Below are 26,322 nucleotides of genomic sequence, written 5' to 3'. Positions count from 1 at the left end.
TGAATGTAGGAAGCAGAAAACAAGAGGTTCAATACTGCATCAATGATGCAAACAGGATTTTCATTTAATTTTTATGGGAGTCTAGTTGGTTTACGACGTTGTGTTGGTTTCTGCTATACAGCAAACTGAATCAATTACACATAAGCATAGATCCACTTTTTTAATTATTTTCCCATAAAGACCATTACAGAGTATTGAGTACATTTCCCTATGCTATACGGTAGGTCCTCACAGAATTTTTGTTTTAAATAGAATTTGGAGTTTGTCTATGAAACTCCGTACTAGAACTGGCAGCCTCACCGTATCAGAAAATACACACCATGAAGAGCTTTAAAACATCTTCCTCCCACAAAGGCACCTCAAACAGTCACTGCACCAAAGAAATGACCAAGTCTACAGCACTTTCAAGAAAGGGCAATCCTCTCTGTCCAGAAGGGAAGAAAATAAAATTTTAAATATGGTTCCTATCAAAAAGCTCACAGTGACTGAAGAGGCTGTAGATGGTAGGTCATCCCAGTAGCGCAGGAAGAAGACGGACCCACCCCACTGAGTCACCCACAAGGCGTGAGCCATCCGCACCCCAGACTGTCAGCGAGTGGGAAAACGCACTGACCTGGGCATTCTCAGTTTCCACCTCCCACTTCCGTCTTTGGCAGTGAGCTACTATCCATGGTTCCCGCATCAGTATCAGTGTACGTAACTTGAAGCTAGAGTTGTTTCTTAAAAACCGACAAATCAAGCAGAAATTATAACACCAATAACTCCCTGAAATATTACCAGATCCACACATTTATACGCTGGGCTACTTACAGTACTTTAAATCAGCAAAAGAATGAGGATTGAAAATATAAGTGGGGTACAAATGGGGGAGAGGAAAGCTTCAGGTATGGTTTACAAAGATGAAGTGTCGGCACGGCAGCCAAGTTTGAGCTTGGGAACAGTAAGGAATACACACACTAAGCCACTAACAGGACTCTGGTAGCCTGACACACAGCCAGCTCTCAAAAGGCGGCATTGCTCCCCAGCTCGGTCCACCTAAGAGCAGGCAGCCATGCCTCTCCACGCAGGCGCTGTGCTGAGCATCGCCTGTGTGTCTCTCTCAATCCTGGATTCGAAAGCAGGTGACGCTGTTCCCGTCGGACAGATGAGCAGACGGCCTCAGGCCTGCTCAACGGCTCCCCAACAGCACAGAGACGCTGACTGGCAGAGCGGGGATGCACGTCAGCCTGGCAGGCCCCTCCAGCCCCAAATGCACACAGCCGGTTGCCTACCCGACACCTCCTCTTGGAGGCCCACAGGCAACTTAAAATCAACATGCTCTAAACCGAAATCACAGAGGTTCACTAACAGGATAAATAAAATGCAAGAAAGGAACAGAGGAATCCAAACAGCACATTTACAGACTAAAAGCATAACTCAACCCTTCACCCAGTGCTTTCCAGTCACGTCTCAGGAAATGACACTACTACCCATCCACCCAATTTTATAAGCCAGACATCTCAGAATCGTTCTGATCCCCTTGCTTTGGTGGAGGAGCCAAAAAACACATCACAAACAAGACTGTGTGTGACGGTATACACCGTGAAACACACTTACTCTGGAAATACTTCGTGGTACAGTTGCCAGGGTATTACACACACACACACACACGCACACACACACGCACACACACACGCACACGCACACGCACACACACACACACACACACACCCCGCCCCCCCCCCCCCCCCCGCCCCAACCTGTGGGAAATCAGCTCTGGTCAGAGGAGTGAAAGCAGATTTCAGGCTTTATTCAAGACAGGAGCAAATGAGGAAGCAACCCTCATCATTTTTGGAATAAAAATAACTGGGACCCACAAAGACAATTCATCCCCTCAGACACCTGAGTTCCTGCTACATGCCAAGTACTGTGCTGGGGTGGAGACTCATTGAAAATCTCCACCCTCAAGAGTTATGTGGGGAAAACACCACAAAACAATTCCTTGAGAGCACTAAGAGACACACTCAGTACACTAAGCACGCGCGACGTGAAACAGGCTCCCCGCTTGCCTTTCCTCGGACCCTGCCAGTGCCTCTTCCCAGCCGCCTTTGCACACTTTATCTTACAGCCTCTAAACGAGCGCGTGCTCCCGGCTTGGGGCTCCATCACCCAGGGCCTTAAACTCCCACTGGTCCAGCCCCACAGCGAGGCTTCTCTCCTCGACTCCAGGCTACCTGCGCTTCCCGTTATCTAATAGGAATTTCAAAGTTAGCATGTTCGAGGTCGAGCTCCTGGTACTCCCCCCTCGCCCGTTCTTCCTGCAGGCCAGCCTTCCTCAGCGGATGGCAACAGCTTGCAAGGGCTCGGCCAGAATCCAGATGTCACCCGTGCCTGCTTCCCACTCCCGTTCTGCATCTGATCCGGCTAGAGCTCCAGCCTCTTAACAACACATCCTGAATCCCACCGTCGCTCACTACCTCCACTGCCACTGTCCTGGTCTATATGCCTGTCCTCCCTCCTGCTCGGATGATGTGTCACTGAGGACTCTTCAGAGAAACAGAGCCAATAGGATATGTGTTGATAAAGTTGATACCCGACTGCCCTGTTTCTGCCCTGGGCCCCATTCAGTTCACTCAACTGGCAGCCACCCTGCTGGAGTGGGAACCACAAGGGGCGGCCACGCACAGAGCCTCCAGGTGCCCTCCAGCGACCCCGGACAGCTCGGTGGGGCAGCTTCTCACTGAGACCACAGACGGAACTCGTGACCTGGCGCCTGCTCCCACCGGACCCCCCTCCTCTCCATCAGCCAACCCCAGCTGCTCATGGAAGACACAGACACTCAAGTACTTTCCCAACGAATGGGGAAATTACCTAACAATTTATATCCGTTAAACAGAAGGTTTTTAAAAAACAGGGACTTCGTAGGTCAAGAGACAACAGAACTCCTTGGACGGTAACACGGGCCAACACTAACATCTATGCAAGGCCTAGACACGGAAAGGCAGGGCCAAAAGGAAAAGGTCACATGCTGTGGAGTCAAACACAGCCACTGTCCAGCCTATCAGATACCGCGCTGGGAGCAGCTTCTCAACACAGCTGAGGAAGCCAAGGGGCAGCTCTAAGACAGGACCAGCCTCGTCTGTCAGAAGGACGGACTGCTTGTGCGGCCTGTCACGTGCAAAATGCCCAACGCAGTAGGCACTCAATCGACAGCACTGCACACCAGGAAGGAAATGGGAAATTAAGAAACAGGAAACTGGGTAAAGGCGCCAGACGACGGCAATCGGAAAGCTTCCGCAGCAGCGCCTCTGGGATCAAGCACACCTTAAGGTGCTGGAGAGTCAAGAGATATAAAAGTGGGAGCTAAGCAAGATCGCAGTGAGCCACGAGTCTGGGAGCTTTACAGACAGAGGCCAGGCCACACACAGACCAGCCCTGGGCAGAGGAGGGGGTGGCCAGCTCCCAGCCTCGAGCTGAGGGCCAGGCCCTGAGTTCCAAAGGGAAGCCCGCAGACAACCGTGGAGGGAAACGCTCAGATGCCTATCACAGTCACAAAGTATTTCCTTTTTCACATGCCAAGGTGAAGAAAGGGAATGTAAAAATAAAAAAAAAAAAATCCCACAATCAGCACAAAGGAGCAAAAACACAATACCACGTGGAAAACAAGACAGGAGGAAACCCATATCACTGACACATCATCTGCCAACCATTCACCCACCCACCCGGCTCTGCCACCCCCTCCCAGCTCGGGGCCATCTCTGACCACTCACCACAGGGCCTCAGGCGCGGCTTCCTTCCAGAAGGAAACGCACACCGTGACCGTACTCACCACCCAGACATGCATCCATCTCACAGAGCAACTCTTATCTCAACTATTGTGATCCATACTGGAACCTTCTCTTGCTCCGTTTCTAAATGCTAGGGGTCATGACTCCTGCGGCTCACTGAACTGACTTAGCACCACCCACAGACTAAACTCCAATGACGCACGCGTGCTACTCTTCCCACCCGAGGGACGGATCCCCTCTAGTACGGTTTCACTGTGTGATACCCTACACTGATAAAGCCTGTCTTCCTCTGCATCAAATGTTTTCTCCCAACATCGAAACTCTCCTGCACAGAGAAGACATCAGTCGGAAGCCTCTGAGTGGCCGCCGTACCAGGCGACAGCTTCTCATGTCTGAATCCCAGCTCCACCGCCGCCACAGTCAGCCCGAGCTCAGCAGTCTAGAACAGCACACACGTGTTGCTTCAGTTTATGTGAGTCACGCGTCCAGGTGGCCCCAACCGGGCCCTCTGCTTTGTTGTGGTTGTTCAGTCATCAAGTCGTATCCGTCTCTTTGAGAGCCCATGGACTGATGCACGCCAGGCCTCCCTGTCCTTCACCACCTCCTGGAGCTTGCTCAAACTCATGTCCACTGGGCCAGTGATGCCATCCAACCATCTCATCCTCTGTCTCCCCCTTCTCCTCCTGTCCTCAAACTTTTCCAGCATCAGGGTCTTTTCCAATGAGTCGGCTCTTTCCATCAGATGGCCAAAGTACTGGAGCTTCAGCTTCAGCATCAGTCCTTCCAGTGAACGTTCAGGGTTGATTCCCTTTAGGATTGACTGGTCTGATCTCCTTGCTGTCCAAAGGACTCTCAAGAGTGTTCTCCAACACAATTCAAAAGTATCAAGTCTCTGGCACTCCAGCTATGACAAACTTGGATAGTGTACTGAAAAGCAGAGACATCACTTTGCCAACAAAGAGGTCCGTTTAGTCAAAACAATGGTTTTGCCAGTAGTCATGTGCAGATGTGAGAATTTCACTGTCCTATGGTTTGCCTTGGAAATGAACTGAGATCATTCTGTCATTTTTGAGACTGCATCCAAGTACTGCATTTCAAACTCTTTTGTTGACTATGAGGGCTACTCCATCTCTTCTAAGGGCTTCTTGCCCATAGTAGTAGATATTATGGTCATGTGAATTAAATTCACCCATTCCCATCCATTTTTAGTTCACTGATTCCTAAAATGTCAACATTCACTGTTGCCATCTCCTGTTTGACCACTTCCAATTTACTCTGATTCACAGACCTAACATTCCGGGTTCCTATGCAGTACTGTTCTTTACAGCATCAGACTTTAGTTTCACCACCAGACACAGCCACAACGGGGCACAGTTTCCACTTTGGCTCAGCCTCTTCATTCTTTCTGGAGCTATGTCACTCTTGAGCATACTGAACACCTACTGACCTGGGGAGGGGGGCTCATCTTTCAGTGTCGTCATTTTTTGCCTTTTCACTGGTGGTAGGCAAACATCTGGAGAAGGCAATGGCAGCCCACTCCAGCACTCTTGCCTGGAAAATCCCATGGACGGAGGAGCCTGGTGGGCTGCAGTTCATGGGGTCACGCAGAGTCAGACACGACTGGGCGACTGAGCAGCAGCAGCAGGCAAACATCTACTGCATTTACCAAGTAATCTTACATGCTGATTGTAATAATCTTAAAAATGGGGCTTATATTTTATCTTTTTTCATTTTATTACTCTGAAAATTCATTTTTTATTGACTTTACAAGAGTCTTAGCCCATGAAGAATTGAAAATTTTTAAAACTCTCAGACGGTAAAGTGTCTGCCTGCAATGCAGGAGACCCGGGTTCGATTCCTGAGTCAGGAAGGTCCCCTGGAGAAGGATGGCAATCCACTCCAGCACTCTTGCCTGGAAAATCCCATGGACGGAAGAGCCTGATAGGCCACAGCTCATGGGGTCACAAAGAGTCGGACACGACTGAGCGACCTCAGTTTCACTTCAGCAGTTAAAAGGACATTTAAATCCGTGCTTGTCATTTCTGACTAAGTCAATAATAATTTACTTCAACAACGAGTTATTTGAAAGCAATACCATTCTGTCCATTAAGTCTAGGAAGCACAGGGCGGAGCAGGGTGGCAGGTGGGCCAGGGGTGGGGGTAGGTGCTAAGGGATCATTTGCCAGAGCAATTCAGGGAAACAACCTGTGTGAAAATGAAGCAAAAGAGCAACTCCAAAGGTGTATCAGAGCTTTATCCCTGCCCTCAAGAAACAAATTTACCAAAGATCCCAAGTCCCACTTGGCTTTACAAAGGCTTGAAGCATGTCTACAAAGGTTGGAAGCAGCCCATGAGACCTTGACTCAGGCTCGAGTTCATCCACTAGATCAAAGGGTAGGGGTGAGGGGCAATGAACAAGAGTAACTTGCAGAAGTTACCAAGACAAAACCACCATCTCAACTGTAAAGGGGGCTGAACTTGAGGGGAAGGGGCCAAGCAGTGATACACAGTCCCCAGGTGGGAAGAGGTACTTCCACTCTGACCTTCTTTAAAGAGTAAGCAGGTGTTTCTACTGACCAGATCTAGGTCGCCTCAAAACGCAGGCATCTTCTTGCTTTAGTTCCACCAAGATCACGTGAACAGACTACCCGATCACGTGAACAGACTTCACTGCACTCCAGTGGAAGAGGAGTGGGAGGAGGAGCACCGGTGAAACCGCACAGAGGCCCAGCACTGGTGCTCCTGGGTACTCACCCAGGCGAGCAGCAACTTCTGAGCCCACAAAACCTGCCCAAGAATGTTTACAGCAGCATTATTCACGACTGCCAAAACTTGGGATCCACCAAGATACTGTTCAGTGGTGATCCGATAGACCATGGTGCATCCAGACAATGGAATATTATTCAGCACTTAAAAAGAAATGAGTAAGCAAGCCCTGGAAAGACATGTAGGAACCTTAGGTGCATAATACTACGTGAAAGAAGCCAACCTGGAAAGGTCACATACAGAAGGGTAACACCCATTGTTTAGTTGCTCAGTCGTATCTGACTCTTTTGCGACCCCATGGACTGTAGCCCACCAGACTCTGTCCATGGGATTTCCCAGGCAAGAATACTGGAGTGGGTTGCCAATTCCTTCTCCAGGGGAATCTTCCCCATCCAGGGATCAAACCTGCGTCTCCTGCATTGGCAGGCAGATTCTTTACCACTGAGCCACCACAGGGAAGCAACTATAAGGCACTGTGAAAAGTGCAAAACTAGAGATAACAAAAAGATTAGCGGCTGCCTACCCACTGGAGATGGCGAGCGGGGCAAAGAGGGATGAACAGGCAGAACACAGGATGTTTTCAGCAGGGGAACTACTCTGATACTAATGGTGGATACATATCGTCATGCTTTGTCCAAACCCACAGACTGTACACCACAAAGAATGAACCCTCTGTCTTATCTATGGATCTAGTTAATGATGATGTATCTATTGGTTTGCCAGCAAATAGATGAGGAAAATGAGGAAACTGTGAGATTTCATTTTCTTGGGCTCCAAAATAAATTCCAATTGTAACAAACATACAAATATACCACACTAGAGCAAATTACTAACAATGGAGGACTGCTGGAGCAGCAGGAGATGCCTGGGACTCTGCTTTCCATTCAATTTTCCTGCAACCTTGAAGTGAAGTCGTGTCAGACTCTTTGCGACCCCATGGGCTATAGCCTACCAGGCTCCTCTGTCCATGGGATTTTCCAAGCAACAGTCCTGGAGTGGATTGCCATTTCCTTCTCCAGGGGATCTTCCCAACCCAGGGATTGAACCCGGGTCTCCCGCATTGTAGACAGATGCTTTACCATCTGAGCCACCAGGGAAATCCTAAACTGCTCTAAAAAATAATAATAAAGCCTATCAATAAAAAGATTTTTCACTGACCCAAACTGGAGAGGGTGCACTCCTGGTGGAGAAGTTTAACCTGGTCCAGGCCACGAGGGCTTGTCTGATGCCCAGCTACCTCACCAGAGAAGCCAAGGCCAGGGACGTGGTCTCACGGGGTGGGGGCGGCCCAGGTCCTCGGAGCCCAGGCCCACAACGGCGCCCACCCGTCTCTCTCTTCCCCAGCCTCCTACCTCCAGGGTAGTGCCAGCATGGCCTGGGCCTGGGCCGGAGCCTGCTCCTGGTCTTGGTGCTGGCCCTCAGCCTGGGCCTGGGCCTCAGCCAGGACCGGAACCTCAGCTGGAGCCTCAGCCTGGCCCTCAGCCTCAGGGTCAGAGCTGGGGGCCGCATCCCTGCGCGGTGCCTCGTCCCGGGCAGCCTCGGCGGGGAAGGCAGGTGGTGAGCCGAGGAGCTCCACATTGGTCACCATCTTGCCGATGGTAAACCAATCATCGATTTGGTCGAGGGTGAGCTTGCGCAGCATGTTCGCAGCCCGGCCTGCGCGCCGCTCAACCGCCGGTCAGAGAAGCGTGAACAGGCGAGGCGGGAACGCCTGGCTGCACCACCAAGAGACTGCGAGCCCGCGGCCCCGCCCCGCCCCGCCCCAAGTCCTCCAATCAGAGCCCTCCACAAGGCGCATTGCCTCAACCTCAGGCCGCTGGCCCCACCCCGCCACAAGCCCTCCAATCGGAGCCCTCCACGCGCCGGGCTGCTGGGAGCTTGTGGCGCCAACGGACCCCGTGGCGCCGACGCGCTGCGCTAGGCGTGTTGGGCGCGCTGGTCTTCCGCCCACACAGAGGCTGGGTGACTTGGGGCTCGGCCGTACATTACCAAAATTGGGGAAATGAGGCCTTCAGGGTCCCTCAGCCATGTGGAGGTGGGCCCAGCGTCAGGGGACTGTAGATGTGCAAGACCAGCGCCCCCAGTGTCTCTCCAGCCTCCCCCTCGGGGCTGCTCCGTCTAAGGCCTGGCGATCTGGGCCGAGGGGGAACAGACGTTTATTGCGTACTTCCTGTGCGCCTGGCCCAGTGCAGGGTCGCGGTGATAGACCTCAGGTGAGGAAGATGAAAGGCAAACCAGAGCCTGCCAACCTCAGACACCTTGCACCTAATTTGGGGAAAGGAGCAAGACAGTTAGGGAAGGCTTCTTGGAGAAAATGACACCTAAGTGGACACCTGCGGGAGAACCGGTTACAAGCCGGGCGAAGGAGGACTTGGAGGGGAGGTAATCCGCTGATGAAGGCGGGGGCTCTGGTAGCTGAGAGGATCTGGACGGAATTTAGTGGGGCCAGAACTTGACTGGCCGCAACTTGAGTTGCGTCTTCCTTGAGTTCGTCTTCCTTCCTAAATCCATTTCTCGGGGGCAGTGTCCCCACAGCTGCACAGAAACAGGTGGTAAGAGGTTCACATTTGGAGATTATCCACCAAATGGATGGTGATTAAAGCCCTCAGAGCAGCTGAAAAGGTCCAGGCCAGAGCGAGTGGAGGTGGACAGAAGCTAGGAAACAGCCTGAAAGAAGAGGCAGAGAAGACAAAGATACTGACGTTACTGCCTGCCCAGCTTAGTATCATCAAAGCCCAGCGCAGTGTCTGGCACCATGTGGGCTCCCGGGAGCGGTGTGAAAGAGTGCGTGAGCAGCATGAAGAGCATGGTACTAATCAACAATGTGAGAGCCAGTCAGGTCAGCACTGGGAAATACCCAATGAGTGGCAGTTAAGAGGTCAGCCCGAGAGCAGTGCAGGCAGAAGTCAGACTAGACACGGTTGAACTACTGGTTTCTTACAAAAAATGAACCCAGCGTGGCACTGACCTAGCAGTTCCAGGTCCTAACTTGGCCACACCACCACCGTGTTATGAGATCTGGGCCTTGGGTTTTTGGCCAATCCAAGTACTGAACCGTCAGAAGTATGCCTCACACATACACATTTGTGGGCAAGGGAAAGACAAGAAAATGTGGTCATAGAGTCATTGAGACTCTTTGTACGTCGTTCAGCATTGATTGAAAAACACTACAACTTCATCCGTTTAGTGAAGGCTAACAGGTGTCCGAATTTTGCAAGATAGGCTGTTGTTCAGTTGCTCAGTCATGCGCAACTGTTTGTGACCCCATAGACTGCAGCACACCAGGCTTCCCTGTCCTTCACCGTCTCCCAGAGTTTGCTCAAACTCCTGTCCATTGAGTAGGTGATGCCATCAAACCGTGTCGTCCACTTCAGTAACTGCAAATCCTATTTGTGTTCCCTGGTATGTTATCAGTATATGACTAGTACAAGGAGGAAGAAGGCAATGGCAGCCCACTCCAGTGTTCTTGCCTGGAAAATCCCACGGATGGCGGAGCCTGGTGGGCTGCCGTCTATGGGGTCGCACAGAGTCGGACAGGACTGAAGCGACTCAGCAGCAGCAGCAGTACAAGGAGATCAGCCCTGAAGATTCACTGGAAGGACTGATGTTGAAGCTGACACTCCAATACTTTGGCCACCTGATGCGAAGAACTAACTCATTTGAAAAGACCCTGGTGCTGGGAAAGATTGAAGGCAAGAGGAGAAGGGGACTATAGAGGATGAGATGGTTGGATGGCATCATTGACTCAATGGGCATGAGTTTGAGTAAACTCCAGGAGTTTACTGGAGACCACAAGTCTCCAGGCTTCTCTGTCCATGGGATTTCTGAGGCAAGGAAACTGGAGCGTGTTGCCATTCCCTTCTCCGGGGGATCTTCCCGACCCAGGGATCAAAACTGTGTCTCCTGCATTGGCAGGTAGGTTCTTTAACACTGAGCCACCAGGGAAGCCCAAAAAGCGGATTAAGCACTGCAGTATTTTCTAACAGAAGGTAGCTGAAGATACTGCATGCTAACAGACAGTATGATACATAAGCCCTGGGCGAGGAGTCAGCATTTGGCCGAGGTCACCTGTTTAGACTGAGAGCTTTTCAATGGACTGCTGGATAAATTGGCTCTGCCGCTTCAGCTGTGAGCCTTCGAGGATGACAGAACAAGTGATGACAGGTCTGGAGATGCCACGGGCCTGCCCCAGGGCCTGCTTTGAGCCCCTTCCTTTCACGAGTAGTTCTTGGCCCCCTTTAGTCACTTGGCCCAGCTCATCCAGCATTCCTGCCCAAGGTCCAGAGTTCACAAGAGGCAGCTTGATAGTTCTGCATAGGCACGTGGACACCTAGGTCAGGGCACCTGGGAAGGCCCCAGAGTGGGCCTTGGTGGAGGTTTCACAGATTTGCATTCCCAGAGCTGGTGGGGCTGCAGGCCCAAAGGGAAAACAGAAGACGATTACAAATGATGTTGATGCCATGAGCAGGAGAAGCTTTGCCCAAAATACTTTCATATCTTCACTGACCCTCCTCAGGCACAAAATACAGCATTTTGTACTCTGAATAAATCTGCTGGGATGGCCCATTCTTTAAACATTGTTTTCTTTAAACATGGGCCATGTTTCTTGCAGGCCATGTTGGATAAGCGACTAAGGACATTGAAATTCTGTTGATCTCAAGTGGAGTTTTAAGTTGAAATGATTTGTCTTGAAATAACTCCTTGAGGTTTTTCCTAAGTGCTTTTTGTCCTCTGCAGTTTTCTGTTTTTCTAAGAGTGTTTTTAAAACTTTGTCTTTGTTTCAGGATTCCTTTACATGCTTAAAAATTGTTGAAGACCCACCCTAGAGAGCTTTTGTTTATGTGGGTTCTGTCTACTTTTTTAGGGGTTACGACTGAGGTTTTATTTTTTTTTTACATTAATTTTATAATATTAATAAAACTATTTTGTGTTAAAGCGAATAATTAAGAAAAGTCACTGTATTTGCCCCTCAATTTTTGTGTTCGAGAAGAGTGACATGTCTGCGTTTCTGCAGACCTCTCAATGCCTGCCTTAATGGCTGATAGCTGGGTTCTCATTCTGTTGCGACAGCACAAGTCATTCAGCCTCTGGAGAGCTCCGCCATAGACTTGTGAGAGAATTCTAATGAAAAAGACAAATGACATCTTACTATTGTTGTGAATAACAGTTTTGACCCCTAAGGAGTCTTGAAAACCCCCAGGCCACATTTTGAGCATCAGTACTGTAAGATGACAAGTTTTCTGAGTTTGATGCACAGCTTCTTTTAATTCTAAACTTTCTTCCCTTTGAAGTGGGGCCCAGTTCATTGCTGTTTCTCCTTCACACCCTTCCATCTGAACTCACTTTTCTTTTGCCTGAATAATGAACACCAATTTTTTTTTTTTAATCTGCAGATCTACTGCTGATAATTTCCTCAGTCTTAGTTGGTCCAAAATGTCATTTCGCTTTCTTTATTGAATGCATAGTTCCTCACACATAGAATTCTAAATCGGTGGTTATATTATGGTAGACTTGCTGTTCCTCTCTTTTTGTCTGTGTTCCTCCAGAATGGTTTTTTCTAACCCAGCCTCCAGTTCAGTGATTCTTCAACTAATATGTTGCTATAAATCTATCAAATTTCTTTTTGGCTCTTTTTCAGTCAGTTAAGTGGCTTTCTTTGTTTCTTTTTTTTTTTTTTTTTTTTACAATTTCCAGTTTTCTGCTTAATTTTTCAGCCTGGTGTTTCCTTGTGCATACTACGCATGGGTCTTTTTAAAACCTCCGTTTATTAGGTCCAGTGTCTGGAGTCCCTGTAGAAGTCTTTATTTATAGTCTATTGTGTAGAAATACTGTGCACGGAATTGCTGCATAAAAACATGCAGAGCAAGAATGTTGATAACGCAAAGAGAAACGGCAAGAAACCCAGAGGTGGGAGACTCGGCTTCTCGGCCATTAACCCGGCAAGCAGAGACTCCCGTTATCAGGTAGACCTGCTCGTCCTCTTTGTCCAAGACCTTCCCTGTTGCAGCACAACAGGAAGTCCCACTCCCGGGCAAATCCGGACGGTTGGTCACCTTATTGTGACACAAAACCCCGCCACGTCCCCTCCCCCAGCGCTCGTGCTGAGGCCTCCATCCCGTCGAACCGCTGGGGGCGCTGTGGTGCGCAGGCGCGGTCAGGTAGGCGCTCTGGCCGGGGGACTGTCGCTCCTTCCGCCTTCCCGGCATGCCCCGCGCGGCGCCTGCGCGCTGAGTGACCTTTCCGAGTCGGCGGTTCTGAGTTGGGGCTTCCTGAGCCTCTGGTCCTTGGCCGAGGTGAGTATGTGGCCGAGTTCGGCACTCGGCGTGGGGCCACCGGGATGGTGAGGGCTGGGCCGCGGGCGGCGGAGACCGGGGGCCCCGTAAGGCCCCCACGGCCGCGGGCAGGAGCTTCCCCGGCCCTCCCACAACCGCATCTCGACCCCCGCTGACCTTGGGGCCCAACCGCTGCCGCTGCCCACGCGAGTGTTCCCCCGCGGGCCCCCCACTGTAGAGGGGGCTCGTCTCGGGGTTCGCTGTGCTTGGCGAGTAACGCCGAGGACGCGCTGCGCCTTTTCCTTCGGCCTTGAAAGTCAGCCGCCACCTCCGAGGTTACGGGGCTAGTAAGTGATGGAGTCAGGATCCAAGCCGAGCACTTCGGCGCCACGTCAGGTGGCCTCGCTCCTTACTGTTCTCGGAGCTACCCTGTACGTATGCCAAGGCCATGGGAGGGGCGAGACGGGGACCAGAAGGGGATCCGAGGTGGTGACTACAGTTGCAGGGACATTCAACCTGTGAAGCGTGGTCCGGGCTCAACGGGTCAGACGGTTCTGGTCCTCAGTGTAGGCTCAGGTGACGTTTGCTTAACATAGCGCGCCAGAAACTGCAGACTGACACGGACACAGTGGACGCCCATCTGGCCTTTGACTAGGAGGGGCCTTTGAAGGAATGGGCGTTAATAAAACCCACCCAGAGCTGGGAAATGTGGCCGGACAGAGTGGACTCAGGCAAAAGTAGGAGGCCTCCGGGACACTCACTCGTCCGACCAAGCTTGAAACCCTTGAGCCAAAGGCAGGTGGGAGGTGAGCATTTGCAGCGTACCTGCCCTGTGGCAGTCTCGGATCGTTTTAGGTGAGGAGAGAACGCCAGGGGCCTGGGCCTTGAGCAAAAGATCCAGATAACAGAAGGTTATTTTGGTCTGTTCTTAGGGCCTTTGACCTTCCTGGTTTGCTTTGCTCTTTTCCTTCTAGGTCTTCATCTGGCCTTGCTCCAAGCCCTCTAATGGGCCTGGGCCTTGCCCTCATCATAAGCTTAAGTCCTCTGTAGAACCCCAGGAGCTTAGTACTATTGCAACCAGCTAGCCTTTTGGAGAGATTCCTTCTGACCTTGTTGTGATCATTTTCTGAGTTTTTATTCCTCATCAGGCAGTAGGCCGGGCTTCCCTGGTGGGCTCAAACGGCAAAGAATGCGCCTGCAGTGCTGGAGACCGGGGTTCAATCCCTGGGTAGGGAAGATCCCCTGGAGGAGCCCCCCTGGAGGAGGGCATGGCAACCCACTCTAGTATTATTGCCTGGAGAAGCCCCATGGACAGAGGAGGCTGGCGGGCTACAGTCCATGGGGTCTCAAAGAGTCGAACATGATTGAGCGAATGCACAGGCAGGCCAGGGTCCCTTATGTTTCCTCCTGAAATTCCATTGAGAGCCCAGGGGGGCAGGTAGAGCTGTCTGTGCTTCACAGAAAGGGAAACCTCTGAAGTGACATCTTTCAGACTGGCCCGAGGTAGAGGGCAAAGCAGGCAGAACTCATGTAGGAACCCAAGATTCACAGGCTTCCAGCCCCACTGGCCTTCCTTCCCAGTCAGTGCTGGGCGCAGGGAGGAGAGGAGCATGCTCAGCGCCTCTGAGCTCTTCCCATCTGGGGCCCCAGAGGTTCCTCCGCGCCCTGTGGCGTCTTCTCGGGTGCCTCTCGAGGTGGCACCCTTGGCCTCCTGGAGCCGTGTGTTCTGACAGAGCATCCCAGTACTGCCTGGGGACAGGACGCGTGAGGGCACCGCTGTGTCAGCCCAGCCTGCGTCTGTGCTCTCCTGGGAAGAGCTGGGAGCCAGGCCTCAGAGCAGATCCTCAGTCACGAAGCGCAGATCCAGCTGGATGAGCTCAGGCAGCTTCCTCCTGGGGTGCAGGCGATAAGCGTGTAAAGTGCCTAGCAAGTGTGCTAGGTCGGTGTGACAGTCTCAGGGTGAGAACCGCGCTCTCTGCTGCAGCCGCCAAGGCCTCCGTGCTCTGGCTGTCCACCGCCCCGAGTGCAGCTGCGATTCCATGTGTATGAACGCTCGCTGTAGCGCAGCAGGTACTGTGACAGCAGCGCCTGTCTTCACGACAGCCCTCTGAGTGGGGGGGGCTGTGGGGGTGGTTTTATCCCTGCTCTAGAGATGAAGAAACCGGGACAGTTCAAGTTAGCTGGCAAGAGGGACGGTCCAGGTGCAAGCCCTGCAGCCGACACGGCCTTCCCGAGGGCCCTCCCACTCCGGGCACGGCCTGACCGCGGGGTCTTGGCCCGTGTGCTGCCTCTGCTGACGACACTGTTCCCCCAGGAGCTCCTGGCTCTGTAGGAGCCCGTGCTTCAGCTCTGGAAACAGTGCCTGCCGCCTCTTACATGCACACTTCACATCTGCTGAGTGAATGATGGCCACACGATACAGATTTCATTCACGGAAAACCAGAGGAAACTGAAGTGAAATTTTGTGTAGCCAAGTAGAGATTCGGAAGGAACAGGGGTGACTCTCAGTGAGCCTGGGGCTGGGACTGGGGCCTGCTCTCGAAGCCAGAGCAGTGTTTCCTAGTAAGATGAGAAGTACTTTGATGTCGGTGTTCCTCACAATGCTTTGAGTGGCAATAGTTTAATAGATCACCTTGGATGCTGCAAAGCGTATCAAAATGAAAATGGGGCACCTGAGCAAAAGCATTGCTTTGAGAGCTGCACATAACGGTGAGCTCTGTCAGTTCAGGGTGTGATGGCTTTTCCTAATCAAATCCAATAATTATTGTGTTAATTAAATAAGTTATTACTGCATCTCTTAGGAAGTGAGTGTTCTCTCATGCTCAAGACTGGGATACATGTAACACTCTGTAGGTCATAACACTGAATTGCATAGTTGAATAGAACTGAAAGTTCTGTTTAAAAGAAAAGTGAGGTGACAGGCATGTTAATTAACTGGACGGGGGAAGGTGCCCGCAAGGTGCCCATCTGTCGGTCACCACTGTGGTGTGCACCACAAGTACCGCATAGTTTTGTAAGTCAGTTATGTCTCAGTACTGCTGAACTTAAAACATAAAAGGCCTGAGATTCACTGGATGAACGTGAGCCCGAGCCTGGGTGTTATTGTCACAGGGAAACCACCATGCTCTTTTTCAGCGTCGAATGCCGACAACTCTTAACACGGTGATGTAAATGTACTAGTTTTAAAGTTTTAGAAGCGTGTGATTTGGGGCATAATTTGGGGACACGGGTGGAGGGTAACCTTCAGAGGCGGGCTGTCAATGACAGTGCAGGCTGAGAGAGCTCTGGGCCTGGAGGAATGGGAAGTGACGGAGTGCCTGGATGGCCAGGGTTGGGGGTATTGCCGGTGTGTGGAGCTCGGAAAGCTGTTGAGAGCAGAGCCCCAGTGTAGATGTTGGAATGGCTTTGGGGAGCAGGTCTGGCATAGAGGCTGCTGCCCATTGAATAGTTTGAGAAATAGGGTCAAACTTAATAAAGGGAAACCTCTTGGCAGTTAGGTTTATTAAAACAGCAGTCATGGCAATACTTAACCACTGTGCTCCTTTTCAGATGCTTCAGAGTCTTATTAAGAAAGTTTGGATCCCCATGAAACCCTACTATACCCAAGCTTACCAGGAGATTTGGGTAGGAACGGGGTTGATGGCCTACATCGTTTATAAAATCAGGAGTGCTGGTAAGTTTCTTTGTTTGATTCATTAGCGGTCAGGAAGAAAATTCCTTTCAAAAGGAATCACAGTTCATATTGTAAAGAAACTATGGCCCTTAACCAGCAGGGCACACCAGAAACCCTGGTGGTCCTTTATTGAAACATGGGGAGTATAAGAGCTGTGTCAGCAATAAGAGAGATTTGAATAAGACTTTGCTATCAGGGAATTGTGAATTTTCTTAGGTGTGGCAGTGTCCAGAGTGCAGAGGCGACGTCCTTAGTTTTGAGAGACGCAGGTTAAAATATTCAGGGGTGAAGTGACGTGGTAAACCGTATTCCACTGCACCTTTCCCACTGATCTGAATGAATATGTTCATAGTAAAACTTGAGGCAGAGCATCCACTTGGTTCTCAGTAGAGCAGAGATGAGGCCCAATTGTGTATGAATAAGAGAGAGTGAAGAAAGGAGAAAACTTTAAACTGCAGGGCTGGAGTTTGGGATGTGGTGGGGAGTGAAGGGTCCTGCAGATCATGAAGGGCTGTTTAACTGTTTAGAGATCATCTGTGGTAAAAGTTTTACCACTTTGTGGCTTTGAAGCACTATAGGATTACTGCTTTCTGAAAGCTTCACTTAACAGCTTTACCTAAGGTATGAACTTTTCAGCCAGATGATGATTTTGACAATAAATTGGCTAAAGGTATTTTTGGAAAGAATTGGTATGACCAACTTTTCTTTCCATTTATTTTAGATAAAAGAAGTAAAGCCTTGAAAGGTAAGATTTCTGCTTAAAATGGGTGGGGAATGAAAAACACCATCATACCTTTTCAAGACAAGGTGCCTCCTTATTGGGAATTGAAGCCAACAGCTGTTCCAGTGAATGTTCAGGCCCAGAGGGGACATATCAGAACGTAGAGTGCTGGTCTGCTGAAGCAGAGGAGCCTGCTGTTCTGCTTCCTATAGACTGAGCTTAAAAACCATTGCTCAGCCCGTGGGCTGCGTGTAGCTCCCAGGAGAGCAGTGAGTTGATCAGAGCTAGCTGGTGCCACCAGTGGGGACGCAGGAGTTACCTGGGCGGGCAGGCTGCCCTGGAAACACACAGCGGCACTCTGGTGCTAGATATTTCTTCACTTCACTTCCTCCCGACAGTGAGACTCTAGCCGTCTGAGTCCTAGACAGACGCAGGGCTGGCCCGTGAGCTTGGGAGGAGACATTTCCCTGCCCTCGCTCTTAGTGTCAAGGTGGGTTCCACAGACCCTCCATGTACATTGCCGTAGAAATAGCCCTCTCTCTGCCTCCTGGTATTGCAAGTCGTCCTTTGTGCCCCCGGCTTGTCAGTGCGGGCTTGCGTGATGACTGCAGTCCGCTCTTCCCCCCCCAAACTGTCTCTGCATCGTGCTTCTCTTTGGAAAGCTTCCAGTGCCGCTCCGGCTCATGGTCATCATTAACCAGCCTTCCACGGACGGGACACCGGCCTGGCTCTGCTGTGGGAACGTGGGACCCCGTGTTGACGTGCTGCGGTGCCGCTGCCCTCGGGCCTGAATAAACATACCTGTGAGACTCACGCTGTCTGCACCCGTGTCCCTCCCTGCGCCCCTCGCCCGCCCTGTGCCCGCCCCACCCCGAGCAGGTCTGCGCGGCAGGTGCAGCCATCCTCAGGGGCCCTGAGGGGCTGAGGAGTATGCACCCCAGTTAGCGCAGGAGTCGGGAATCACATCTAGGCACTCACGCTCCCATGGTCTGTAAATGTTTGCTAAACAGATGATTCTGCTGCTTAGGACTGTGACCTCTCCAAGGCTCCCTTTTCTCATCTGGAAAATGAACAGGGAAGTTCTAACAGGGTTACTGTGGAGCTCAGGAAGAGGAGGTGTGGGAAAGCGTGTGTTATTCAAACTATAAAAGGCTTTAGAGGTAAGGCAGTGTTAAATCACATACTAGGTGGAATGAGAGACTCATTCCACCAGGAGAAGGTTTTGTCCAGAAGTCACTTATAAGGCAAGATACATAATTTAAAAAAATTTCTTTTAGCTTGACTGATACAAATGAACGCTGCATGATGTTTTTCTCCATCTAAGACAGTACCAATACCCCTAGAATCGCATTCAAAAAGTAGGTCCTGCCGCAGTCTGCACAGGGTAGCAGTGCGGTGGCGGTGTCTCCCTGTGGCGTAGACTGGGGCCCGGGGCTCGGGCTGGTCTCCGGGCGCCTTCCCTTCTCTGGAGGGCAGTGGCCGCCCCTGCTTGTCATTGGCTCTCCAGCACTGGTGTCGACTCAGGCCCATGGATGGTGCCTGAGAAACGGCTGCCGCTTCCAAATGGGGTCTCTGAGCCTTGGTTTCTGTTGTAAAGCAGGGATAAAACCCACTTTTCAGCCTTGCTGGCTCTGACAGGGCACTGGCGTGAAAGTGTCATACAGTCCCAGAGGGCTTTGGCATTGAAGCTGGGTGCAGGGTTCCATTCTCTTGCCGGAATAGCATTTTCTCCGATAACTGCCTCCAGAGGATGAGTCAGCTCTGCAGTTCAGAAGGACCTCATTTTAAAATTTGCTCATCTGGGCCATCTGTTCCGAGATGGCATCCCCTCGAGGGCTGTCAGCAGGGATGAGCAGGCCCAGCATTTCCAGCTTCCTTCAATGTAAGAAGAAGCCTGAGAACTTGTGTTTCTCACAGGTTCCCAGGACCACACTTTGAGAACTGCGGATCATACAAAAAACGCACCCACCCAGAGCCCTTAAGGCCCACTCCACCAGTGCTCACCCACATTCCAACGGTGCTGCCCGTCAGCGCATTCAGTCCTGAGACCCGAGCGAGGTGGGGCTGTAGTCCCGTGTCACAGAGGAGACTGAGGCTGAGAGATGGGCAGTGATGTGCCGGGGTTGGGTAGCCAGGGCTGGGACCAGGACTTGGACTCCGAGAAGCCGAGCTCTGTCCGGAGAAGGAGAAGGTGAGGCCCGGGAACAGGCCCTGATGTCAGCAGAGGTGCTGCTGTGCAGACGCCGGGGGCAGGCCCCCTCTGCCGCGAGCAGGTTCCCGTGGCTACAGTCATGGGGGAGCAGTCTGTAAAAGACGCTCGCCGCTCATCTAGGGCCTGTGCAGAAAGCGGGGTGAGGGGCCGTTGGGACTGTGGGAGTGGGCCCTGTGGCTCATGAGTGATGTGCAGAGGAGCGACCCACCCCTGGGGATACACCAGCCGGTGTCTTTTTTATTTGTTTATTGAGTTTGTTACAGTGACCAGGAATTGAACCCTCACCCCCTGCATTGGAAGGTGCAGTCTTACCCGTTGGACAGCAGGGAAGTCCCACCAGCTGGTTTCTTGTCCCTGCCTCCTAAGTGGAGGTAGGTTGTCAAAAGAAGCGCTTGTATTGCTGCTCGGAACCCACTTGCTGTTTGCACCCATGGCAGCCTGTAGGGGGAGCTGGTGTTCGCTGCCAGCCCGGCATCACCAGGCTTCCTGTGGGCGCTGAGCACCGAGCTGGGCCGGCCTGGAGCCGTGCTGGGGGCGGGGAGGGCCCTCCACCGGGGAGGGGCGCGTTCAGAGCAGCCCTCAGGAGGTGCCGACCAGAGAGGCCTCGAGCCAGCTGGGAGCGAGAGCAGCCAGTTTCTTTTTCAGACGGTGCCACAAGGGGGCCCTTTATCCTGAAGTCTGCCTGCCGCCCGTCCTGGCCTAGTACTCTGCTCCTCACCCTGAACCGGTTGGGGGGGAGGGGGGATCCTGAGACAGGTGGGGGAGAACACAGCTCCATCATCTAAAGGGCTACCTTTGAACAATGTTTCAGCCTCGAAGCTTCTGGGAGAAGGCACGTGTCTCCTGTCACTGTATATCGCAGGGGTACCTGCACCCCAGTCAAGCTGTAAAGCAGCTGTAAGGTGACTGATCCTAAATTCCAGATTATGTGAAGGGCGCTAACTCGGCCTCTTTCCACCTGGCATCTCATGGAGGGCCAGGTGTTAGCATCAGGCACTCAGTGAAAGCAAAAGCTTGTACTTTGAGAAGATAAAATGGACAAACCCTTTAGGTGGACTGGTGAAGAGAAAAAAGGAAAATAGTGTCAAGAAAGAGGGAGATGCCGTTGCTATAGATTCTAAGGCCCTGAAGGGATGAGGACTTCCCTGGCGGCCCGGTGGGTAGGAGCCACCCCCGGCCCAGGAAGGCCCTGTGCGCCGCTGGGCAATGGAGCCCTTGGGACGCCACAGCGGGGCCTGTGCCCTAGAGCCCGCGCCGCAGCTGCTGAAGCCAGCACAGCGAACAGCCCAGCATCCCAACAAAAGCAGCCCCACTCGGCCACAACTCCAGGGACCCCACGCACAGCAACGAAGACCCAGCCTAGCCGATAAGCAAGCAAGGGAACATCACAAAAGACCAGAAGATTCTACAGGGTGCGTGACGTAGACAAGTTCCTTGTAAGATACAAACCACTAAAGCTCACTCCAGAAGAAATGGGAAAATGAATAGCACTCTCTCTCTCTTTTCTTTTTTTTTTTTTTTTTTTTAGCACTCTCTCTCTCAAAGAAGTTTAATCTGTAGCTGAAAACTCTGGAAACTCCAGGCTCAGATGGCGTCCCTGGTGAGTCACACCAAATTTTGAAGAATGATGTAATAACCAATTGTACACAATTCTTCCTTAATAGAACAGGGGGAAGCACTCCCCAACTCATCCTGTGAGATCAGCACCAGCTGCTCTCAAGGAATGAGAAGCAGAGTGACATTAAAAACTACAGACCAGTATTCCTTCTTGAATATAGATACCGAAGTCTTCCAACAAAATTGTAGCAGATTAAATCCCATCAAAAGGAAAAAGAGTAATCATGACCAATGTTTAAAATTTAAAAAGGTTTAAGATTCAAAACTAAACGGGACATGTAGGAATTCCCAGGTAGCTCAGCTGGTAAAGAATCTACCTGCAATGCAGGAGACCCTGATGCGATTCCTAGGCTGGGAAGTTCCAAGAAACCCTGACTAGGATTAGGCTTAAGGTTATGCTAGCAGATCCCCCAAGAGAAGAATCTGGCAAACAGCAGAGAACCTACTGATTCTTAAGAACAAAGACAGCACGACCCTCAGCTGACTGCTAGCCTGTCTCCAACACTTTCCTCGAGGGAGTAGGAATCACTGGCATATGCTCCTTAATAGGCACGCTGCCCGTAGACTCCAATGCACGCCACAACGCTGGGACTAGAACAGCAGTAATGAGGGAGCCATGGAGCGGGAGGTTGAGGCCTGCAGATGTAATAAGACTGTATGGAAATTAACATTGTAAATCATCTATACATCAGTTGAATTAGTAGTTGTTTCTTAGGGCAGTATGCTGTTACGTGTAGCAGAAATAAGGTGTTCTTTGCTTAACTAAGGAAAAAACATAGCTCGTCGTATTACAATGACAAGGAAAAACAATGTGGTCATCTCAAGAGATGACAAGAGAATTAGAGTTAAGCGGCCATTCATGTGAAGTTTCTCATCTAAGCAAGGGTAGAGAGTGACATCCACCACGTAAGTGCGTGTGTGAGCACTTCCAGCGAAGGCCATCCTCAGTGGAGAGGCTGACTGCTTCCCCTTTATGACTCTGGGAAGATGGGGTTGTCTGCCCTCACCACTCCTGCGCAGTGTCGTGCTGAAAGTACAGGCCCTTCCAGCCGAGCAAGATAGAGACGTGAAAACGCATGGAGAATGGGATACAGTAAAGCTGCGCACAGACAGCGCGATGGCACAGAGAAAACCTTCCGTCCTCTTCCGCAAAGCCGCCAGCCCTGTGAGACTGTTCAGCAAGTCTGCAGGACCAAATGTCAAAATACAAAAATCAGTTGTATCTCTCTGACAAACCTAGACAGCGTATTAAAAAGCAGAGACATCACCTTGCCAACAAAGGTCCATCTGGAGAAAGCTACGATTTTCCCAGGAGTCACGCACTGCTAGGCAGCTCCCTGAAGCCCCAGCCCCCGCCCCACCCCTGTGAGTGACCCAGCAAATGCGGGGCCCGGGGACCTGCATTTCCCTCAGATTCCCAGGCGCTGCCGCCACTGCGAGAGCCCCAGGACGCCATCCTGAGAGCTGCCGCTGTGGCCTAGCCACTGCAGAGAGGACTCGTTTGCCGTCACTCAGCTGCTCGCCTTCGGGAGGACCTGCAGCCCCGTCCAGGGCCAGTGCACCGTCTCCCCTGGACGGCGGGCTCCACGCTCTGGAGCTTGAGGGCAGGGGTCTCCAGAGGGAGGGCAGGGGTCTGAAGAGGGAGGGCGGGGCACACCTTCCTTCCTGAAGGTGGGTGGGGCCCTCGAGGCAGTGCCCAGGGCTCAGGGCACCGCTGGCCTGTGGCAAGGGGGTGTGTAGGGATGGAGGCCCAGTGACGGAGGACCCCACCTCCACGGCCAGTGGCGCCTCGGCTCATGGGGTGGACTTCGGAGCCACTGCGGCTGTCTGGGGGGCGGCACAGGAGGCCTCAGTGCTGGTTTCACTGGAAATGTCACTGGGTTTAAGGCTGCTGGGTTTCTGCCCTTTTCAAAAGGCAGAGCGGCCGCACCTGACGGCAGCGTCTGCTCTGAGCCCGGCGTTGTCCACAGCAGGCAGACGCCAGCTGGAGGCCAGGCTGCTCCTCTGTGCCCCCGTGGTCCCTGCGGGAGCCCCTCTGCGGGCCTCCGCCAGGCCCCTGGACGCCTGAGGATGCTGGCAGGTTGTCACAATATCCCCGAGTCTCGGGCTGGGCTGTCAGATCCCTTGAAGGAAGGTATTGTGAAGGTCGGGGAAAGCGTGGTGGCCAGGCTGAGGTCCCTGTGTGCGGGGCCTTGTCCTTGGCACCCCTGTGATTCCTGTCACATTCTCCCGAAAGGTGTCAGGAGGCTCAGGCCGGCTTGTCAGAGGCCGACCCCAGGCAGGGACGCAGGGGCAGGTGGCTTCTTGGGGAGGTGTCCCAGGAGAGCCCGGGAGGTGGGAAGGAGCAGGCCTGGTACACAGTCTGGGGAGGAAGAAGCCAACCCAGGGCGCCGCAGCGGAGCGGCCACTCGGCGGGTCACACACGCCCAGCGCTCCTGGCCCTCCTGGGACCGGCCCCAAGAAGCAGCGTTGTGGGGGCTGCCCTGGGGTGGACTGGCAAAGCCGGGAGGGCACTCGGGGCCGTGAGCGGACGGGGATCTGGGAACAGTAGCAACAGGCTCCACCTCATCTGGGTCCTCCCCAGACCCTTCCAGCTAGGAAGGAAAATGTCCTTGCAATTATTTCAAGAAATTCTTGTCATCTACCAACGAAGATGTGTAATGATTGAAAGAGTGTAGTGATAGTAATAATGGAAAAGAATGTGAAAAAGAATATGTCTGTGTATGTATAACTGAATCACTGTCTATATTCTTGAAAGCAACCCAACATTGTAACTTAATTATACTTCAGTTTAAAAAAATAAAAGAGCTTAGTGACACCAGAAGGGCGTATGCAAAAGAGCTTAGTGAGGCCAATGAAGAAAAGAGAGAAGACCCAAGCACACAAAATAAGAAATGAAAGAGGAGAAATCACAATTGATACCAAAGAAACACACACAAAAAATAATACTACGAACAATCGTATGCCAACACCAGTTCGACAACCTAGAAGAAACAGACAACGTTCTAGAAACGTGTGGTGGGTTTAGTTGCCAAGTCATGTCTGACTCTTACGACCCCATGGCTGCTCTGCCCATGGGATTCCCCAGGCAAGAATGCTGGAGTGGGTGGCCATCTCCTCCTCGAGAGCATCTTCCCAGCTCAGGGATCGAACCCTCATCTCCTGCATTGCAGGCAGATTCTTTACCACTGAGCCACCAGGGAATCCTGTCAGAGTCCACCGAAACTGAATATAGAAGAAACAGACAACTTGAACAGGCCAATCACTAGAAGTGACATGGACTCCAAACAAACTCCCTACAAACAAAAGTCCAGGGCCAGGTGGCTTCACAGGTGAATTTTACCAAACATACAAATAAGAACTCATCCTGATTCTTCCCAAACTCTTTCAGGAAATCAAAAAGGAGGAAACACTCCTAAAGACGTTCTGTGAAGCCACAATCACCCTGGTAACAAAAGCAGGTAGAATTACAGGCCAAAATCTTTGATGAATACAGATGCAAAAGTTCTCTACAAAACGTTAGCAAACTGAACCCACCATATAAAAAAGATACACCACGACCAAGCTGAACGCATCCCAGGGTGACAAGGATAATTCACATACCCAAACCAATCAATGTGATCCACCACCTCAGAAAAAAAGATAAAACCACATGATCGTTACTACAAACAAAGCCAGTGGAGGTGACGGAGTTCCAGCGGAACCATTTCAAATCCTGAAAGACGATGCTGTTAGACTGCTGCGCTCAATATGCCAGCAAATTTGGAAAACTCAGCAGTGGCCGCGGGACTGGAAAAGCTTCATTCCAATCCCAAAGAAGGGCAATGCCAAAGAATGTTCAAACTACCATACAATTCTGCTCATTTCACATGCTAGTAAGTTAACGCTCGAAATCCTTCAAGCTTGGCTTCAGTAGTACTTCCAGAACTTCTAAGAACTTCCAGATAGAAAAGCTGGGTTTAGAAAAGGCAGAGGAACCAGAGATAAAATTGTCAGCATCCATCGGATCATACAGAAAGCAAGCGAATTCCAGAAAAATATCAGCTTCATTGACTATACTAAAGCCTTTGACTGTGTGGATCATAACAAACTGTGGAAAGTTCTTAAAGAGATGGGAATACCAGACCATCTTACCTGCCTCCTGAGAAACCTGTATGCTGATCAAGAAGCAGCAGTTCGAACTAGACATGGAACAAGAATCTGGTTCACAACTGGCCAAGGAGTATGTCAAGGGCTGTGTATTGTCACTCTGTTTATTCAACTTCTATGCAGAGTACATCATGCAAAATGCTGGTCTGGATGACTTACAAGCTGTAATCAAGATTGCTGGGAGAAATAGCAACAATCTCAGATATGCAGATGATACCACTTTAATGGCAGAAAATGAAGAGGAACTAAAAAGCCTCTTGATGAGGGTGAAAGAGGAGAGGGAAAAAGCTGGCTTAAAACTTAACATTCACAAAATTAAGATCATGGCATCTGGTCCCATCACTTCATGGCAAATGGCTGGGGAAACAGTGAAAACAGTGACAGATTTTATTTTCTCGGGCTCCAAAGTCACCATGGATGGTGACTGCAGCCATGAAATTAAAAGGCACTCGCTCCTTGGAAGGAGAGCTGCGACAAACAGACAGTGCATGAAAAGCAGAGACGCCGCTGCTGCCGGAGGCCCGTCTAGTCAGAGCCGTGGTTTTCCAGTGGGCATGCGCAGATGTGAGAGCTGGACCATAAAGCCTGAGCACCAGAGAACTGATGCTTTCCAGTTGTGGTGCTGGAGAAGACTTGAGAGTCCCTTGGACAGCAAGGAGATCAAGCCAGTCCATCCTAAAGGAAATCAACCCTGAATGTTCACTGGAAGGACTGATGCTGAAGCTGAAGCTCCAATACTTTGGCCACCTGATGCGAAGAGCTGACTCATTGGAAAAGACCCTGATGCTGGGAAAGACCGAAGGTAAGACGAGAAGGGGATGACAGGATGAGATGGTTGGATGGCATCACTGAAACACTGGACATGAGTTTGAGCAAGCTCTGGAGTTGGTGATGGACAGGGAGGCCTGGCGTGCTGCAGTCCATGGGGTCACAGAGTCAGACATGACTTACCAGCTGAACAGCAGAGCAAGAAACAAGTGGAGATGAAGCATTTTAAAATGCCATTTATAACATCACTCTGGGGAAAGGCCATATGTGTGGGTGCATTTGATGAAAGATGTGCAAGACCCGGAAAGAGACGCTATGAAGCGTCACGGAGAGAAACCAAGACAAGTAAATGGGGAGACGTAGTCGCGGGTAGGGCT

General features: G+C 51.4%; 1 long non-coding RNA gene across 1 annotated transcript; it reads left to right on the top strand.

Annotated features, from left to right (window-relative positions):
* On the top strand, positions 16,389–17,855 carry LOC108638524. Its single transcript, XR_001919908.1, has 3 exons — positions 16,389–16,478; positions 17,200–17,223; positions 17,598–17,855. It is a non-coding gene; the product is annotated as an uncharacterized LOC108638524 (long non-coding RNA).

This window comes from Capra hircus, chromosome 21 (assembly GCF_001704415.2).
Source record: "Capra hircus breed San Clemente chromosome 21, ASM170441v1, whole genome shotgun sequence".
In the NCBI taxonomy this organism is placed as follows: domain Eukaryota; kingdom Metazoa; phylum Chordata; class Mammalia; order Artiodactyla; family Bovidae; genus Capra; species Capra hircus.
Note: the sequence above shows the minus strand (reverse complement) of the source record. Positions and strands in the feature narration are given on the sequence as shown.